This window comes from Helicoverpa armigera, chromosome 12, assembly GCF_030705265.1.
Source record: "Helicoverpa armigera isolate CAAS_96S chromosome 12, ASM3070526v1, whole genome shotgun sequence".
In the NCBI taxonomy this organism is placed as follows: domain Eukaryota; kingdom Metazoa; phylum Arthropoda; class Insecta; order Lepidoptera; family Noctuidae; genus Helicoverpa; species Helicoverpa armigera.
In genome coordinates, this window is record NC_087131.1 from 7,413,961 (window position 1) to 7,420,012 (window position 6,052).

Consider the following 6,052-nt stretch of genomic DNA (forward strand, 5'->3'; position numbering starts at 1 on the left):
TAGACAGATAGAAGGTCTGTACCATTAACTGAAAGTAGCGGATGTTATAGACCGAAAAAAATATTTGTAAATTAGCCTAGAGAAATGTTCGTTTTTGTGACCTGAAATTCCGGTTTAGATGTAAGAGTATTAAGAAGCTCTGAATTTAAGAGTATGATTCCGCTGCAGCGCTCAGGACAACTCCATGTTTTACCGTATTATTGGACGGTGCTAGAAATGGGAATGTTTTGAAAATTACGAATATAAATAAGCAGGTAAGTAGGTAGTTATTACTTACCAATATAAGATACTTACTTAAGTTTCACCCGCAGTTTCGCCCGATGTCTGGAGATGTTATGCCCATCGTCAAGATAAAAAGCAGATTATTCATTTATAAGAATCGAATATAGAGGTAAAATAAATAATATGCCCAGTTGTTAGTCCTTGCTTAGGATTAGTTAGCACGTTCTTTTGCAGGCTCTAGACAGCTCGAGATATGTCAAATAAAGTTTCGTATAGGTACTTCTGCTTACCTACGGAACCGCATGCGGTTCCGTAACGCGTGTATTACAAATGTTCGGCCTTTAAGGTAATACTTTAGATTCTTAACATTACGAGGAATGGATAGGCCTGAGCCTTCCCACGGTTTATTGGTATTTTGCTTTGAATCAAATTGTAGAAACTTGAAACATTTAAAGAGTTTCTTAAACAAGGCAACTTGGAATTCTAATGTTGAGCAGAAGCTGTGTCCACCACATGGACCCATAGAAGAAAGATTGAATGTAATATAAAAGTTTCATTCCTTTGTTGTTTGATATAGGTACAGTAAATAATTTCTACACAATGTGTATAATATGTGTAATACTAACATGTCAGTAGCATAAAGCCTGCCACAATAATACACATAATTACTAATATTGTGTGGTCCAGTTGTTTCCTGCTTTGCTAGATTATGCAGTCATAGATATATTATGGCATTCGACCTATTATGTAGTCACGAAAACCATTGTTATCGTTTCGTAGATTGCAGTCCATTCAATTTATTATTCGACAGCGCAAAATACCCACCCGCATGCTCTTGTCACTTGGAAACTTCGAATAAGGCGATTATCACACTGCCCCGCATGATGCAGCGTAGTGCGTGGATGCGTTTTTTTCAGTTGTATGGAAATATCTCCGTTTGTATGGAAAACACGCATAGTCCAACACACTGAAAATGCATCCACGCGCGTTCATGCGGATCACGCACATACATGCGGAGAAAAACGCACCCCCGCGCGTAGGTGCGGGGCGAGACGCAAGGTATGGCACACTGAATCCCGCAGTGACGCGCGTGATTTTGCATGGGCCTGACGTGTATTTTTGAAAATGGAAGCCGCCGTGCGTGAATCTACAAAACGCACCTACGCGCGTGAGTGCGCGAAAAACCCGCACGATGATGCAGATCTGCACTCCCGCAGGAACGCGCGTAGATGCGTCGACACGCAAGATGCAGCGTGATGCGGGGCAGTGTGAAGATCACCTAATCATTCTGCATAAGCCTTTCGTTTTCCTAGTAGATAATACCTAATGGATAGCTTCTAGTTCTACTAAATCGATTCAAGTCAATTTCGATAAATATTAAGTGTTATTTATAGAATAATATAAACTTGTTATAGCGCTGTTAAATCAAATCACGTCGTTAATAATTGATTTCGATATTTGATTCATTATTCGTCGTACGAACTTGAGACAGACATCGATCTTGACAAAGTTAACAGAATTCCATTAATTTAATCTTGCTATCCGATTTCACGTCAAGATAATAAATATGATTTTTTTTTTTATAACCATTTTCTTGTTTCTCTGAGTAGGGTAACTTTTGAACGATATCTGTTGCTTTAGGATTCATTGAAAGCAAACAAAATGAAATGAGACCGTATTTTATTTTGTAATTAAAAAAGTAATGGTAACTAAACATGACTCGACTCGCATTTTGACTGTCATGTATACGTAATATAACTACGTAAGACTACCCAATCAGGAAAAAAATCTACATCATTATTTGGATAATTATGTAAATCAACCTGCCTTTTACAGTCTCTCTCCAAGACACGAACTATCCTGTATTACAAATAATGAACACCTTCCTCGCAGGAATTTTAACTACGCTAGCTTAGATGATGATTTCAATACAATTAAGATCAAACTTCATCCGATATGTTACAGGTAATTTCTTGCTACGTAAAATTATCCTCCAACCGGGATTTGAAATTACCACCCTAGTCATTCATCGAATAGGGCACGCCACCATAGTGGCGGTAAGTCCCCTCTTTGAGGAGTGGCTCGGGAGGAGTCACGGCGCCCTCACGTACCGCATGACGCAGGTCCTCACCGGACACGGTTGTTTCGGGAGGTATCTGCATCGAATCGGTCGTGAGGAGGCGCCCGGGTGTCACCACTGTGCGGATAGCCCCGAGGACACGGTGGACCACACAGTCCAGGAGTGCCCTGCGTGGGAAGGGCACCGCCGGGTCCTCGTCGAGGCTGTGGGCGGCGGCGACCTCTCGCGTCCGGCCCTGGTTCAAGCCATGGTCCGGGGCGAAAGGGAATGGGATGCCGTCGCCTCCTTCTGCGAAGCAGTCATGCTCGAGAAGGAGGCGGCGGAACGTCAGAGAGTTCGCACCTCTCATCCCGGTCGCCGCGCTGGAGCAGGTAGACACCACGGGCGCCGGGTGTCGCGAGACGACTCCCGGCCACCGTAGGCGTGGGTCTGTGGGCGGTGAGTTCGGGTGGCTCATCGCTCATGTCTGTTTTTAGACAACAGACCCGTGTCGGCGGCGCGCGTTGTTCCACGCGCTCCTCAAAGAGATGTCAGCAACCCCAGAGGGCCCAGCAGGCAAGGCCTGCCGGGGCTGCGGGTTGTTCGAAAGAGGTACCGCGGCCCTAGCACATAAGGCCTACGACGGAACACGACGGCTTTTAGTCAGTAAGAGTCTGACACTCCCTCACCGCTGCTAACCCACAGCGGGAGGGTCATTTGATGATTTTTACGTCGTTAAAAAAAGTCATTCATCGAATGGTTATCAGTAGTGTAATTGTGCCTCAATATAATTCGAGAAGCTATTCTTAGCCGTTATAATGATTACGTAGGTGAGAAAGAGCCTGGACGATAAATCAAGGAGAGGCAATAAAGCGAGTCATTGCCGCGTGTCCCTTTACGGTCATCGTAACACGGATGAGGGTCACCGAGCAAACATCTTAACGGCTTATCTTTAAGAACCAGAAAAAAAGCAACAAATCGGTATTTACCAAATTGATGCCTTCACGCTACTGCATTGTTTGGTATATAGTTTGGAAAAAGCCACGTCCGACAAACATTTTTTTCCATTCTATTTAGTTTTCTATAATGTATGATCACAGCGTTAAAAATGTGCCTTTATAAACAGCAGTCAAGGGTTCGAGCTGAAAACCTGCCGAGCTGGAAGCCTGAGCATAAGCTGACGTCGAACCTTTCGCTTTCGGTATTATAGCCTCTATGTTACCTATATATATATATTTTTTCTGATTGCTGTTATATTGGAAACAATAAACTTCTATTCTGTTCTAATAACACGCTTTTATTAGGTTAAACTGTGTGTGGTAAACAACTATGTAATGAAATCTAAAGTAGATAACTATTTAACCATCTTCCTATGATCGTAGCGTCATGAAAATATTGGCAGATGTATATTGTTTTGGCGGCGAACTGATCTAAAGATCTACCCTGAGGGTATGAACTGGAACTTCATGATGGAACATCGTATCATAGCTGTGTTTGGACCTGTTAGAAGAATATTGTAATAATTTTTGCCCCCTATTTTTTTACTGAAAGGATTTATTCCAGTTTCAGCTTATGTACTTACGCAAACAAAATGCGATTGTTTTTGTTTGTTTCCCACATATTTTAGTGTAATTTCGCGGATTCTATCGAATTGGTATAAAATAGAGAGAATTTTTTGTTACAACATAAAATATTTTTTCATGTTTGTGTTAGATGGCTACTTTACTTTTGACTGCTGTGAACATGGAAATCTCAATAGTTTTGTTTCCTCTCAGCAAACCAGGGGACACCAAGGGCAGAAACTAGTTTACGATAGAGAGTAGGTCCATGATTAGCGATAAGTATGATGGATCAGGGTCGGGATCGAGATCGCACTATCCCAGTGGGGCCCTATCAGGTTTCAAGCTATTACAATATAAATGTTATCTGTCGGAACAAGAAATAAATAACTGAAGTAATTGTTATTTTCTATTAAAAATTATTGTGTTCCACAAACACTTAAAATTATCATTATTGTATTCGGGGAATTAATTCATCAATTTATTTCACTGTAAATATTAATTGTTATTTATGGATAAAGTTGTGGTACCCACAAGTTTACTTAACCATAATAGTGCAGTACTTACATCTACATACACATCTACATAGGTAATAGAAACTCACCGCATATGTTGCGAAAATTTCAGGGAACAGAAAAATGTTTATAAAGTTTATGATAGACTAAGTGTTCACATTACGAATAGTAAGTACCTACTCTTATCAATGAATAACTATAATTATGATTGCAGGGGTGGAGTGAAAAAAATCCTTAATATCTTAGTTCCGGGTTATTAGGGTCAAATATGAAACTTATCAAGTCCTGTACCATTGAAGCCAATACATGTGAATAAGAGCGGATGGTCCGAATAACCGCGTACTTCAAGAATTCCCCAGTTTTTCTTCAAGTATTTGCTTAGGTTTTGTTAAAGTCTAGATACTTACCAACGAGCACCAAAGTTAGACGGAAGCCGCAACAAAGTTCATACCAGATTCATAACTGGTTTCAGAAACAGAAGTTCATATCTACATATTAAGATTTTACATAAGGAATTCAGTTTAACAAAGCCAATGGCGCATGCTTAAAATGTAACTTACTTTCTTTTCTGCGGTTGTATCTATTATCTATTGTACAGACCGCTAATTGACCTACCTCAGTCTGTCATATTTCTTCTATAGATTTTCAACCATATTACAATAGCGGAAAGTCAATCTCTGATTGTTAATATTCGACAGATTTTGGGTAGGTTGACCTGCTGGCGATTGCACATATAAGTTTATATCGTTCCCATATTCTACGCCGTTAACTGTCCTTATCTATACTTACACAATTGGATTCCAACTCCACCTTAAGTTCATCTGAAAAAAATTGCTTTTAGCGATAAGATGACCTTCTGTATGCCTACCTTACATGTTTTGTTTGGGCTATTAAAATTATAATTTCAATCAAACATCTTCTCGCTTCGTCTTTTTAGGGTTCCGTAGCCAAAATGGCAAAAACGGAACCCTTATAGTTTCGTCATGTCCGTCTGTCCGTCTGTCCGTCTGTCCGTCTGTCACAGCCGATTTACTCGGAAACTATAAGTACTACAGTGATGAAATTTGATGGGAATATGTGTTGTATGAACCGCTACAAAAATATGACACTAAATAGTAAAAGAATTGGGGTGGGGCCCCATACATGTAACTGAGGGATGAAATTTTTTTTTCGATGTACATACCCGTGTGGGTATCAATGGAAAGGTCTTTTAAAATGATATAAAGTTTTCTAAAAAACATTTTTCTTAAAGTGAACGGTTTTTGAGATATCAGCTCTCAAAGTCGTAAAAAGTATGTCTCCCCCCCTCTATTTTTATAACTACGGGGTATAAAATTCTAAAAAAAATAGAGGTGATGCATGCTAATTAACTCTTTCAACGATTTTTGGTTTGATCAAAGTATCTCTTATAGTTTTTGAGATAGGTTGATTTAACTGTAATTTACGGAACCCTTCGTGCACGAGTCCGACTCGCACTTGGCCGGTTTTTTCAATTAATAAGATATCAATCCATACTAATATTATGAAGGCGAAGAGTTTGTTTGTTTGCTTGAACGCGCTAATGATGTGAACGTACTTAGTAATAAATAATTCGCGAATAATGAGGTGAATGATAAACAGTCTGGAAATTAATTAGAGGCCATTAATCCGGTATATTTTCAATGAACCCCGAAATTGTTTATACCGTGCTATCAAAG